Raw genomic sequence first — 15,811 nt, 5'->3', positions numbered from 1 at the left:
TTTCTGGTCGGTCTGATAAGAATATATAAGAAACTGAGAATGGAGATGAGGAAGCCAGCCAGGAGCTATAGCCATTTTCCAGAATGGTGGCTTGGGGTAGAGAGCAGAATGCAGAGGTGGTAAAAAGCAGACACAGAAAAGCTATATTTTGGAAGAAGAAACACAGAACTTAGTGTATACGTGATTGTTCAATGAAAGAATAAATGAAATGGAAGAGGATTATTTGAGATCACTGATTTGTAAATGCATATATTACATCTTAATAATTGCCTCAAAAACAATAAAATTTTTGGTTGGTTAGTCCTGTACCTTTATGATATTAAAATTCAAAATTAAAACTTCTTCCATATAATAATACTACAAATATATAGCCTTGTATCCTCTAGCCCACTACATTTTCCATCCTACCTGATCTTCTCTATCCCAGGCTAAAATTCAAAAGACTTTAAATAGCTTAGTTCATGGCATAGCTTGCATTCTCTTAACCTGCATCTGTGTGTCTACTCAATTGCAGCCTCTAAAACAGAATGGTTTACTCTAGGTATTGTTCTCAAAAAGTATAAAGGGGAGCAAAAATGTCTCTAATAGAGATACTGCACTCTTCATGCAACTTGAAGTTTTATTAATGAAAAAACTGTGTCATTCAAACATGCTGCTAAGCCCTATCTTTCTAATTCTATAAATTTGTAATTGGAGTTATGCCTCTAAATATTTTGGGGCAGCCCAGGTGACTCAGTCAGTTAAGCATCCAACTCTTGATTTCAGCTCAGAACATGATCTTGTGGTTCATGGGTTCAAGTCCTGCATCAAGCTCTGTGCTGACAGCAGGGAGCCTGCCTGGGATTCTTTGTCTCCCTGTCTCTCTGCCCCTCCCCAGCTCACGTGTGCATGCCCTCTCAAAAATAAATAAACATTAAAAAAAAAAGTGTAATATTTCATGCTTATTATCTTTATGGCATGTTGTATCTGCCAGGCTTTAGTCATCAAAAAAGAAACCACTCTTTGCATTCCATGTATAAATCGTTATAATAAAGGGAATTGTAGATTTACATTAAATTGGAAGAATGGGAGAGTAAAGGTCAGCAAAGTCACCACTAACAAGCTAGCCTAGAACTTGCCCTCTGGAAGAGCAGAGAAAAGATATCATTATGTCCACCTAATTATTTAGAACCTCCTCCGAATGGGATGACTGGTGAGCATGCATATTAAATATAAATATCTTCATACTCTGTTCATCTTGAGAAACCCACTCATATATTAGATATAATTATCCATCTATCGTCTATCTATCAACTGATCTAAATTTTCAAATTTTGCTCCTTCCATGTTAAATCTCAAAACGTCAATATAAGATTCTAGCTATGGCAATTTCCCTTTCCTATACTCCTTTAGGCCAACCATGGAGTGCTATACTGTTGGAAATCTTAACTTCGAGGTAGTGCTACTCTACCATATGGACTCTGTAAATCAGGCCTGATTTCTTTTCTTGTATATGTTATAAACTCCACACTACATTTTTATTTATTCTTCTTTAAACAATAAATAGTCTTTTATATCAATTTAAATAATAAGAAAAATATTATGTATATTCACAGTTACCACTATGTTCTTTGGCCCTTTTTGTAGATCCATATGTTCATCTGGTATTATTTTTCATCTAACTCAAAGAATTCCTTGGTCATTGTGTGGGTCTTCTGGTGATGAATTATTTTGCTTTGTGTGTCTGGAAATCTCTTTATTTTATATTTGTTTTTGAAAGATGTGTTTGACGAATATAGAATTTTTGGTTGTTTTTTTTCTCTTTCGTTACTTTAGAGATGTTGCTCCTCTGTATTCTAGCTTCTATTGTTTTTGATGAAAAATCACAGTATGCCTGAGAATTTCTTCAGCCTTTTAAATTTGTTGATATATAATTTTCATCAAATTTGAAAAAAAATTGACCATTTTTTCTTTAAATTTTTTTTTCTATCCTGCTTGCACTTGATGCTTCTTTGGATACTTTAATGAAATATATATTAGGCTGCATATAGTTATCCTACAGCTTCAGGTGTTCTGTTAATTTATTTTGAGTCTTTTGAGGGTTTTTTCCCCCTCTGTATGTTTTATTTCAGATCATTTCTGTTATGTCTTCAAGTTCAGTAATCTTTCCTTTACAATGTATAATCATCCTTTAAAGTCATCGAGAATATTTATCATCTCAGACTTTGCACTTTTTATCTCTAGAAGTTTGATTTGGGTCTTTGTATGTAAACCATGCCTGTATTTAACATGTTCAATCTTTCCTTTAGCTTTCTGAACATATGGAACCCAGTTTTAATAACTGTTTTAATATCTTTGTTATACCTGACATTTGTGTCAGTTTTGGGTTGGTTTCAATTGATTGAGGTTTCTCTTCATTATAGAATGAGTTTTCCTGCTTTTGGGCATGCCTGGTAGTTTTTGATTGGGTGTCAAACATTATGCATTTTACCTTATTGGATGCTGAATATATTACTATTTCCATTCTTGAGCTTTCTTCTGAGATGTAGCTATTTGGAAATAGTTTGGTTACTTTACATTTTGCTTTTACGATGAAACCAAGATTGGTCTAGAGCTAATTATTCTGCATTACTAAGGCAAGATCCTTCTTAGTGCTCTACCCAATGTGCTGTGACTTATGAGTTTCCTTAGTCTGGCTGATGGAGAAAGGCACCATTCCTGTCTGCAGTGGTCTCTGAGTACTGTTCCCTCTAATCATTTTTAGTAGTTCTTTTCTAGTCTTGGGAAGAGTCCTTGTATACATCTACTTACCAGTAATCTTCCAAATATTATCCAGATATTTCTCTCTATTCAACGTGCTACCTTCTAGTACTTTTCCAATGAACTCTAGTTCCCTTGATCTCTGAAAATTCTGAGATTCTTTTCCTTAACCAGTGAAACTGCTGAGCCCTACCTAGATTTCTTCTTTTTGAACCACAGCTTGGTAAATTTCACAAGGCAGTAGGCTGGGTTAATCACAGGACTCATTCTATTCATTTCTCATGTTTCATGTGTTACCATCCTTTGTAGTCTTACCTCTAAAGTCTTGAATATTATTGTTTATTTTATTACATACAGTTTTTTACTTGTTTTAGGTGGGAATGTAAATCTGTTCTTTGATGCTTTTCCTCTAAGATCAGAAACAAGACAAGGGTGTCCACTCTTGCCACTTTTATTCAACATAGTACTAGAAGTCCTAGCCACAGCATTCAGACAAGAAAAAGGAAGAAATAACGAAGTAAGAGAAGAAGTTTAACTGTCAATATTTGCAGATGATATGTTACTGTACATAGAAAACCCAAAAGACTCCACTGAAAACTACTAGAGTTAATAAATGAATTCAGTAAAGTTGCAGGATGCAAAATTACTACCCAGAAACCAGTAGCATTTCTATACAATAATAACAAAGTAGCAGAAAGAGAAATTAAGAAAACAATTCCATTTACAATTTCATCAAAAAGAAAAAAATACCTAGTAATAAATTTAACCAAGGAGATGAAAGACCTGTACCCTGAAAACCATAAAACACCGATGAAAGAAACTGACAATAATGAAACCAAAAATGGAAAGATATTCTATGCTCATGGATTGGATGAATTAATATTGTTGAAATGTTCACAATACCCAAAGCAATCTGCAGACTCAATGCAACTCCTATCAAAATACCAATAACATTTTTCACAGAATTAGAAAAAATAATACTAAAAATTGTATGGAATCAAAGAAAACCTCAAATAGCCAAAGCAATCTTGAGAAGGAAAATGAAAGCTGGATGTATCACAATGCCAGATTTCAAGATATTCTACAAAGTTGTAATAATCAAAACAGAATGGTACTAGCACAAGAATAGATGCATAGATAAATGGAACAGGATAGAAAGTCTAGAAACAAACCCACAATTATATGGTCAATACTCTTCAACAAAAGAGTCAAGAATATGCGATGGGAAAAACACAATCTCTTCAACAAATGGTGTTGGGAAAACTGGACAGCTACACACAAAAGAGTGAAACTGGACCACTTTCTTACACCATGCACAAAAATAAACTCAAAATGTTTTGAAGATCTAAATGTGAGCCCTGAAGCCATATAAATCCTAGAAAAGAACACAGGCACTAATTTCTCTGACATCAGCTGAGCAAACATTTTTCTAGATATGTCTGCTAAGGCAAGGGAAACAAAAGCAAAAATAAACTATTGTGAGTATATCAAAATAAAAACTTTTGCAACACAAAAGAAACCATAAACAAAACAAAAAAGCATTTTCAAAGATATTTTCAAATGATATATCTGATAAGGGGTTAATATCCAAAATATGTAAAGAACTTCTACAACTCAATACCAAAAAAAACCCCAAAAAACAAAACACAAAAACAAAAACAACAATCTAATTAAAAAATGGGCAGTGGACTTCAATAGACATTTTTTCAATGAAGACATATTAAAGGTCAACAGACATATGAAAAACGCTCAGTATCACTAATATTCTAGGAAATGCAAATCAAAATCATAGTGAGATATTACCTTATACCTGTTAGAATGGCTAAAATCAAAATGACAAGAAGTAATAAGTGTTGGTAGGATGTGGGGTAAAGGAAACCCTGATGTACTGTTGATGGGTGTGCAAACTGGTGTACCCCCTGTGGAAAACAGTTGGAGGTTCCTCAAAAAATTAAAAATAGAAATACCACGTAATCCAATAATTCCACTACTGAGTATCTACTCAAAGAAAACAAAAACACTAATTTGAAAAGATATATGCACCTGTATGTTTACTGCAGCATTATTTGCAATAGCCAAGATATGGAAGGAATATAAGTGTCCATCAATAGAAAAATGGATCAAGAAGATGCAGCATATATATATATATATATATATATATATATATATGCACTGCAATATTAATCAGCCATAAAAAAAGAATGAGATAGTGCCATTTGTGACAACGTGGATGTCACAAATGTCACAAATACTAAAGGGTATTATGCTAAGTGAAATAAGTCAGACTGAGAAAGACAAACACTGTATGATTTCATTTATATGTGGAATTTTAAAAATAAAGCAAATTAATAAACAATCAAAAAAGCAGATTCAGACCTATAAAAACAGAGAACAAATTGACAGTTGCCAGAGAGGAAGACTGTGGGGGATTGGGCAAAATGGATGAAGGAGAATGGGAGATATGGGCTTCCAGTCATGGAATGAATAAGTCACGGGACAAAACGGCATAGCACAGGGGATTTAATCAGTTATTGTCATAATATTGTAAGGTGAGAGATAGTAGTTACATTTGTGGTGAGCATAACATAGACATTGAATCACTGATGTACACCTGAAACAAATGTAACATAGTGTGTCAACTATCCTCAATTAAAAAAAAAAAATCTGTTCTCTAATATTCCATTTTGGCTGGAAGCAAATGGGCCTATGCTCCTTTCTCACGACTAGTGACTGTAAGATGTAGTAAATATTATTCACCATTAAGGGAATGTCATCTGCATAATTTATTTTCATGCATTTCCCTCATAAAAATGCTGCAAAGTTCAAGACCAGGGACAAAACTTTGTAACTTGTCGGTGAGAATACTCTTTCAAAAGTTACATTAATCCATTACTCAAAGTTTTTTATGCTATAAATTCACATAATTGTCATATTAGCCTGTGCATTTACACTTGCCATACGTTTTTCATTAACTAAATTACTGTTTCATTCAATTTTTAGATAATCACTTGTAGGAAAAATAAACTCTGCTGTGTGGTGGGCATTAATTTTTCACGCTGAATATTTCTGTTTCTTCATATTCTTGGCTTACGGCACTCTCGCAACCAATTATGGGTTAGTGGCACCATATGATTATTTCTGGCCTATTACTTGTGAGTAGGACTGTTAAATACTACTTCCAGGCTCAACATTTTTTTTAATATTTAAAAAAAATTTTTTAACATTTATTTATTTTTGAGAGACAGAGAGAGAGACAGAGGGTGAGAAGGAGAATGGCAGAGAGAGAAGGAAACACAGAAACCGAATCAGGCTCCTGGCTCTGAGCAAGCTGTCAGCACAGAGCCCGATACAGGGCTTGAACCCACAAACCATGAGATCGTGACTTGCGCCGAAGTTGGTTGCTTAACCAAGTGAGCCACCCCAGCGCCCCCCAGGTTCATGGTTCTAACTGTCGGTGCAAAAGCCACTAGCATTTCCTTTATCCTCTAGCTTTTGAGATAGTGGCTGTTCCATCAGAAGTCCTTGAGTAAATTAAATGAATAGTCACCTCTGCCAAACCATGATAAACAAGCAAAATGAGTATGAAATAAACCTTTGTTATTTTAAATAAGTGATATTTGGGGGGGGTGTGGGGGGGCATGTGTGTCACAGTATATTTTAGACTCATCTTACTGATATAGCTTATAAAAAATAAAACATTGTAATAAAAATTAAATTTTTATTTGAATATGAAACACAATTCCAGCTTTCTCCCACTCTGTCTATCCCAGTCTGTCTCTGGAACCATTTAACAATGGTTATAACTTTGAGTCTTCTTAGCATTTGTCCTACTTCTCTATCCATGTGTAATGGGCAGCTTTCTTAGTCTCATAAAAAACACTTACATATATTTCTGTTCACACATGGAGAGCTAATGCATTCCTTTTAACTGCTATATAGTATCATGTCATATGAATATGCCACTTTTATCTATTCTATTTTGATTACCATGCATATGCAGTGCTCATTTATCTGTTGATAGACATTTAGGCTGTGTTTTATTTCATACCACTATAATAACAAAACAGCATTCTACATATCTCCTTGTATACACATGGAAGCAGGACATCTGGGTCGCAGGGTGTACACATTTTCAGTTTTAAGAAATACTGCTGGGTCTCCTGGGTGGCTCAGTCGGTTAAGCCTCAACTTCAGTTTAGGTCATGATCTCACAGTTTGTGGGTTCAAGCCCCACGTCAGGCTCTGTGCTGACAGCTCGGAGCCTGGAGTCTGCTTTGGATTCTGTGTCTCCCTCTCTCTCTGCCCCTCCCACGCTTGCTCACGCTCTCTCTAAGAATAAATAACGATTAAAAAATTAAAAAAAAGAAATACTGCTAAACTCTCCTACAACGTGACTAAACTACTTTATACTGCAACAACTTTTGTTAGGTTTACCTATGTTTATTGTTTTGGTTTATATTCCAGGTAGGAACTTCATTTATTCCTAATACCAGGAAAAAAACAAAAAACAAAAAACAAATCCCATTTCAATGGAGACTGGCACTTGTATGGACATTGGCAAATACAAAGCTAAATAGGGAACAATTAAGGAGCCATCACTACAAAAACAGGATCATCTTGATTTTTTGCACTATGATTTATTAGATAAAATTGTACAATATTTTTAATTGCAGTCACTCATGAAAATGAGCTTTCAAATATGGTGTAATTATCTATAACCTATTTTCTCCATCTTCATTTTGAATAGCAACTTACATAAAATGAACCACTTAATTGAAGGAGTAGTTTTGTAAGCTACTTTATATGAGCTTACTACATTTCATTGTGGTTGTATCAGATGATGGGTCTTGGCAAATGTGAGGAAGAGCTTATTTTTACAGAAAGAGTTTATTTTTACTGAAAATGGAGACTGATTGGAAATATTCTAAGTTACTATATATGAAAAGGTACAGCATTATTTGAAGACAGTTGGATTATTTGAAAATATATATTGTAAACCCATGGTTTATATTTATAAAGCACTTTAAAAGTTTAAAATGAAGTATGAATGATAAATGAATAGATGAGATAAAATGGAATCACAAAAAATATTCAAGTGAAATGAGAGAAGTCAGAAAATGAAGAAACAAAGACAAATGCAACAAATAGAAAACAGCAAGATGGTATATTCTAATCCAACAATCGATAATCACTATAAATGTGAATGGTCTAAATGCACTTTGTTAAAAGAGATTTTCATATTGGATAAAAAAGTAAGACCTAAGGGAGCCTGGGTGGCTCAGTCGGTTGAGTGCCTGACTTCGGCTCAGGTCATGATCTATCTCACAGCTCTGTGGGTTCGAGTCCCACATCGGGCTCTGTGCTGATGGCTCGGAGCCTGGAGCCTGCTTCAGACTCTGTGTCTCCCTCTCTCTCTGCCCCTAACCCACTCGCATTCTGTCTCTGTCTCTCTCAAAAATAAATAAATATTTAAAAAAATATATTAAAAAAAAAGCAAGACCTGAGTCCATGTCATCTACAAGAAACCCGCTTCGAATATAGAATCATATGGACTAAAGCAAAGGGGTGGACCTGCTGTAGAAAACAGTTTGGCAGTTCCTCAAAAAGTTAAACAAAGAATTACTATATGACCAAGAAATTCTTCTTATAGATATATTCAAGACAATTGAAAGCACATGTTCACTCAAAAACTTGTACACAAATGTTCATAACAGCATAATTTATAATAGCCTAAAAATTGAAATAATCCTAATGCCCAGCAACTAATGAATGGAAAAACAATATGTGATATGTTCATACAATGAAATATTAATCAGCCATAAAAAGCAATGGAGTACTGAAATATGTTGCAAGTGGAAAACCCTGCAAACATTAGGCTAAATGAAAGAAGTCAGACACAAAATGTCACATAGTATATGATTCCATTTATGTGTAATAGCCAGAATGGGCAAAACCATAGAGACTGAAAGTATGTTAGGGACTGCCAGGCATTGGAGGCGGTGGGGAATCAGGATTGGTTGTCAACAGCTTAGAAGTTATTTTGGGGTAATGGAAATATTCCAGAATTAGATAATACTGATGGTCACACAGCACCGAGTATAATGGAAACCATTCCATTGGACACTTTGAAATGCTAGATTTTATGTCATATGAAATTTATTTCAACAAAAAATGTTAAAGTATAGGGATAGAAAAAGTTATACCACAAATCAAAGAAAGCTGAAGTAACTATATTAATTTTAGACCAAGCCAACTTCAGAACAAGGAAAATTTTCAAGAATAAAAAGCAACATTACACAATAACAAAGGGTCAACTCTCCAAGAGGACATAACTACCCTAAACATGTATGCACCTAACAATATGACATCAAAATGCATGAGACAAACACTGATGAAACTAAAAGGAGAAACAGATAAATCCATTTTTATTGTTGGAGACTTCACCACCACAAACAAGCAGGCAAAAATTTAGTAAGGATAAATATACACTTGAACACCACTATTAACCAACTTGGCATAATTGATATTTATAGAACACTCTAAACACCTACGTCAAAATACACACTTTTCTCAATTGCACATGAAACATTCACAAAGCTAGACCACATTCCAGTTCGTAAAGTAAACCTTAACAAATGTAAAAGAATATAAATTATGCAAAGGATACTCTGATCCCATAATGGAATTAAACTAAAAGTCACTACTAAAGCTAAAAAAAAAAAAAAAAAGTACCCAAATACTTGGAAAATAAACAATACCTTTCTAAATAATCAGTGGGTTAAAAGGAAATCAAGGAAATTTTAAATATTTTGAACTTAATTATAATGCAAATCCCTTATCAAAAATTGTAGGATGGGGCACCTGGGTGGCTCAGTTGGTTAAGTATCCCTTTTCGGCTCAGGGCCTGATCTCATGGTTTGTGAGTTCAAGCCCTCCCCTGGGCTCTGTGCTGACAGCTCAGAGCCTGGAGCCTGCTTCAGATTTTGTCTCCCTCTCTCTGCCCCTCCCCTACTCATGCATGCACGCCAGCACTCTCTCTCTCTCTCTCTCTCTCTCTCTCTCTCAAAAATAAATAAACATTAAATTTTTTTTAAATTGTAGGATGCAGCAAAAGCAGTGCCAAGAGGCTAGTTATAGCATAAAATGAATATATTTTAAAAGAAGAAAGACCTGCCAATAAATCAATGTCCTAGGTTTCCATCTAGGAAAGAAAATTCAAGTTAGAGAAAGAAATGCAAACTAAACATATACAAGCAGAAAAAGGGAAACAGTAAAAATGAGAACAAAAATCAATTAAGTTAAAAACAGGAGAACAATAGAGAAAATCAGTGAAGCCAAAATCTGATTATTTGCAAAGAATAATAAAACTGACAAATTTTTAGCTATGGTAACAAGGAAAGAAAAAGAAAGACAAAAATTACCAATGTGAAGAATGATAAAAGGGGCTATCACTACTTATCCATAGACATTAAAATGATAATAAAGAAATGTTAAGAACAATTCTATAACTATAAATTCAAAAATTTAGATGAAATGGAATAATTCTTTGAAAAATACAAACTATCAAAATTCTCTCAAGGAAAACAGATAACCTGAATATCCCTATATCTATTAAAGAAATTAATTTATTAATTAAAAATATTCCATAAACATAAGAAAGAAGAAACACCAAGCCCAGATTGTTTCACTGGTGAATTTGTTCAAATACTTCAGGAAAACATAATATAAATTCTACACAGTATCTTTCAGAACATAGAAAAGAAGGGAATATTTTCTAATTTATTTTCTGAGGTCATAGTTACCCTAATATCAAAACCAGACTAAAACATTACAACAAAAGAAAACTAAAGACCAATATCACTCATGAACATAGAAGCAAAGATCTCTAACAACACATATGAAATAAAACTCATTAATATGTAAACAGAATAATACATCATGCCTACATGGGGTTCATCCTAGGAATACAATGCTGGTTTAATTCTCATAAATCAACCAATGTAATTCATATTAATAGAGTGAGAAAGAAAATTATCATATCAATGAGTATAAAAAATCATATGATATACTTCAAAACCGATTCATGATGAAAACCTCCCCAATTTGGAGCAGAGTGAAACTCCTTCAACCTAACAAAGGATACATATAGAAAACCTAGCATCATACTTAATGCCCAAAGACTGAATACTTTACCCTCACTATCAGACTCAAGGCATGGATATCCTTTCTTACCACTCATAGCCAGCACCGTACTGGAAGACTTGGCTAGTTCATTCGGGTAAGAAAAAGAAAGAAAAGTTACACCTATCACAAAAAAGACATATAACTCTCTGTTGGCAGAAGACAGGATTGCCTATGTGGGAAATCCCAAGGAATCTATTAAAAAACTTACTGGATGAAACTAGTAATAAGTGAGTTAAGCAAGGGCTCAGGAAACAAAGTCAGTATACAAAAGTCAGTTGATTTTCTATATACTAATATTAGTAATCTAAAATAAAATTATAATGTCACCAAAAATGCATTATGTATAAATTTTTCCAAGAATATACAAGTTCTGTATGCAGAACTGTAAGATACTGATTAAAGAAATCCAAGAATATCAAAATAAATTCAGAATAAATGTACATAGATTGGAAAAGTCAATATGGTTAAGATGTCAATTCTTCCCAATTTGATCTACATATTCAATCTAATCCCAATAAAATCTTAGCAAGCTTTTTTGTTGATATCAATCAATTTTAAAACTTATGTGGAAAACAAAGACACTAGAATAGTCTAAATAATTTTGAAAAGAACAATATGGGAGGATTTCTTTTGAGTAATCTCAAGACTTCTGTAAGCAACAGTAATACAACAGTGTGGTATTACTAAAAGTGTAATACACAGATCAGTGAAACCCATCTGAATAGGAAGACCATAAGTAGCCTCTGAAAATATTGTCAACTAATTTTTGACAAAGGTACAAAGGCAATTCAATGAAGAATGGATAATCTTTCAGCAAATGGTGCTAAAAAAAATTGGAATACCTATCCACTTGGTCAGATTATGAAAGTCAGTTGTTTAGTTAAATACCAATTTAGATGTTGCTGTGAAGGAAATTTTTAGATGTAATTAAGTAGACTTTGAGCAAAGTAGATTACCCTCTATAATACAGTGGGCCTCATTCACTCAAGTTGAAGATCTTAAGAGAAAAAGATTGAAATCTCCTAAGAAAGAAGGAATTCTGCCTCTGGATTATCTTCTGACTTAAGACAAAACATTAATTCTTCCCTGGGTCTCCAGGCTGCCTGCTTTCTTTCTCTCCAGATTTTGGACTTGCTCATGTAGGCCAATTCTTTTAAATAAATTGATTGATGGGGCGCCTGGGTGGTTCAGGCCTGACTTTGGTTCAGGTCATGATCTCACAGTTCATGAGTTCAAGCCCTGCGTCAGGCCCTGTGCTGGCAGCTCAGAGTCTGGAGCCTGACTTGGATTCTGTGTCTCCCTCTCTCTCTGCCCCTCCCCCACTCGCACTCTGTTTCTGTCTCTCAAAAATAAATAAACATTACAAAATTAAAAAAAAAATAAATTGATAGATAAATAGACACATACATATAGAGATATATACAGCCTATTGGTTCTGTCTCTCTAGAGAACCCTAACAAATATAGTCCACAATATAGTACCTGAACTAGAAATTGAAAACATAATGTCTTGCAATGGAACCCCAAGATTGCTATTTATCTGCATTTCTGGAAAAGCATGAAAGTTTCCCAAATGTGGGCAAGCTTTGAATCTCTTCAGTTACTTTACTTATTTTCTCTTATTCCACTTAAATTTTCAGTCTGCTACGAAAGCAAGTACACTTTTTTTTCTGTTGAATTTTGGTGACAGATAAGTCAATATATTCCATTCAATTCTTCATTTTACTCAAAAGCAGTAAGACTGGGTTGCTGGCTTAAATTTGATAAACATTATTATGCCATATCCCTAGTGTTTCTGATAAACCAAGGAGTCAGACATAGGCTATTAATAAAAGAGAAATGTTTGCCAAAGGTGAAAAGAGTGTATTCTCAAAGAATATCTGGAGGAAAAAACACAAATCTCCATTTACCAGAGTGGATACCAAGACCTGCAGTCCTTAAACAGATGCTAAGTTTTAAATTTGTACTTTAGGTCTGTCTTCAAAAACCTTTTGTAGTGTTTTTGATTTATGCATTGTTAAGGGCAATAATCTCTAACCTGCCCACCTCACACCTGGTGAGAAACAGCAGCTGCTACAGTAAATGACATTATCCTCAGCTGCCAAATGGGCATTCATACCCAGGATGTAAATAAGAACACCTAAGGAATAGTTACACACACACACAATGGGTCTAAAACTGAAGGAAAGTAATGGTCATCTGTTTTAACTTTAACTGAAGGAAAGTAATGGTCATCTGTAATAAGATAATCTTATTTGCCTCAAATTTCCAGAAAAGCCGCAACATAAGCAAAAACTGAAAACCCTAGCAGAGACTGTTGTATGTAGGTAATAAATCCCTAAATTCTATACCTGAAACTAATATTACACTGTGTTAACTAACTGGAATTTAAATAAAAATTTGGAGAGAGAAAGAAAAAAGAAAAAAACAAACAAACAAAAAACACTTGCAGAGAAAGGCACCTTGCAACATTTCACACCATTACTTCCTGAAAAGTCTTCCATCGAAGCCAAGTGCTAAAATTATGAAAGTACAGAGAAATACCATGTCTGACATACACCTACAGTTTCTAGTTCCCCTTGGAACTAGAAATTCTAGCCCATCTGTCTCAGCTTCTGACTTTTCCCAAGGAACTGTACAGGACTTGGAGCCTATTTGCTTTAGGAAAGATTAAATGAACACAAATGCTAATCTATTTACAGTTTCATAAAACCAAAGAGACAACAATTTTCCAAATTTAGGTGCTATACTGAGAGATGAAATATACCATATTGTTGCTGAGAAAATTGTCAGGGTGGCTAGACTTACTGGAGAGTTAGCCATGTAAGGCCAACGCAGCTTTTTGGTCTTACCATCATTTTTACCAAAGAGGTCCCAGGAGCCAGTCTGTGATCAGAGATGGCCCCGTGAATGGGGGTACCAAAAGACTTGTCTCTCCCAAACCTGGAACCGAGGAAGAAATAATAAAATTCACAGTAAGAGATCCACATAAACAGAGAGCAAAAGGTGAAATTTTGTATACTGTTAAGTGTGGTACCTGCATTCAATAACCCATCCAGTTTCATCATCCACTAGCAGGAAGCTTCAGGGCCTACTCTCTTTATATACCCATGAGGTAATTCCTTTGATGGAGAGGATATGCACCCCAACCCTAGGCTTTATTCCTTTCTCCCCGGATCTAGCCATCTTTGGTGTCTCACTCTTCATTTCTTCTATTCACTAAAAATGCCTCACCTCTTCAATACTAAGCTGGGCTTGCTTCCTAGCCCCATTTTTAGAACTCTGCTCTTTCTCCACCATTTCTGTTACTGAGTAGGGAGAGGATAATCTTTAGTCCTGGAGGAAGTAGAGGTTAAAAAAAAAAAGTCACTGAGCTGTCTGGTCTCTTCTTAGCAGCTTGTTTTTTCTTTCTCTTCTGATTGACTTCAGTTACTTTAAAAAAGAAAATATGGGCTGCCTGAGTGGCTCAGTCGGTTAAGCGTCCGACTCTTGATTTCAGGTTAGGTCATGATCTCATGGTTTTTAGGTTCAACCCCTGCATTGGGCTCTGCACTGACAGCGGGGAATCTGCTGGGGATTCTCTCTCTGTCCCTTCTCTCTCTGCCCCTACCCTGCTTGTTCTCTCTCAAAATAAATACATAAACTTAAAAAAAAGAAAGAAATAACTTTACTTCAAGGATAAATCTCCTGCACTGTTCGTACATTGTTAGATCCCTTATTATGCTCAAAGAGTTTTTTTGTTGTTGTTGTTCTGTCCCAGTGGGGAAGTATATTATAAAGTTCATTTTTATTGCATCTTCCTGATTAGGGCAATAATTTGTTTGTTTGCTTGCTTGCTTGTTTACTGCAATGTGTGGGAAATGTGCCATTCTATCACACGTAGACTAATTAAATATTCCTGGATGCCTGTATGTGGCAAGAAACATTACTAAATAATGCAAATATTGAAATGTCAGATCCTTTGAATATATAGCAGTAATGTATTATCCTGATAATTCCTTTTCCATACCTTTACTGGACAATTCAATTCGTGACAATGGCATTATTTAAGACAATAATTCAACATCAGAAAATAAAATAACCAAGGTGATGACTGTAAATGTTTGCTGGGTGATGATTAGTGATTCCTGGCCAGCAAACAAATGTCCTCATCAGTATAATTCTCTTTTAGCATGGAACCTCTTTCAAGTTATTAGGTGCTCTCGGTAAAACACAAATTGAGAAAAAAAAAAAGAAATTGGCCCAATTTAGCAACTGCTATGTGTCATTATAGGCCTAGACAGAGTCATTAATCCAGAAATACCAATTATTTACAATTTTTCCTAAAAATAACACTTAGAAGCAGGGCAACTCAGTTCAACTTAGTTCTAAGACTAAGATTGTGCATTTTACATCTAATGATCATAGTGACTGCTTACCTCAAAATTTATTTTGTGGATTAAATAATAAGCATGCATGTAAAAGAACCCTGGAAATCATGGCAAATGTTATAGTTTTTAAAATTATTAACATTATTTTCTTATTTTCTGTAGAAATACTTATGTACTTTATAATATTTTTTGCTATAAAGTGGAGTTATTAGATTTTTAATAGTCTGTGGCTTGTTTTGAGCCCTCTCTCATTCTCTCCTGACTTGCTCTCTGAGATAAACCATTTGCTATGTTATGAACTAGAGACATCCATGTGGCAAAGAACTGACTGACATCTTTCAGACAACAGCCAAGAATCTGAGGTTTGCCAATGGCCACGTGACTGAGCTTAGAAGTAGATCCCCGGTGAACTGGGCCTTGAGATGACTGCAACTGCAGCCCTCACTGATACCCTGATTGCAGCTTTGTGACAGACACAAAGCCAGAGATGCAGTTAAGCCATGTCAGAAGATTCCTGAC

General features: G+C 34.7%; 1 protein-coding gene across 4 annotated transcripts in view; it reads right to left on the bottom strand.

Moving 5' to 3' along the window:
- Window positions 1-15,811, bottom strand: part of GNGT1 (G protein subunit gamma transducin 1) — a 337,517-nt gene that overhangs the window by 192,043 nt on the left and 129,663 nt on the right. Inside the window, exon 1 of one of the 4 annotated variants that reach the window (XM_047849078.1) lies at window positions 13,775-13,832. The exons of the other annotated variants lie outside the window; for them this stretch is intronic. The gene's annotated coding sequence lies outside the window, so the exon portion shown is untranslated. Of the gene's footprint in view, window positions 1-13,774; window positions 13,833-15,811 lie in introns of those variants that run through there. 4 annotated transcript variants of the gene reach the window in all.

The sequence above is a fragment of the Prionailurus viverrinus genome, chromosome A2, assembly GCF_022837055.1.
Source record: "Prionailurus viverrinus isolate Anna chromosome A2, UM_Priviv_1.0, whole genome shotgun sequence".
In the NCBI taxonomy this organism is placed as follows: Eukaryota; Metazoa; Chordata; class Mammalia; order Carnivora; family Felidae; genus Prionailurus; species Prionailurus viverrinus.
This window is presented reverse-complemented; position numbering and strand designations above follow the sequence as displayed.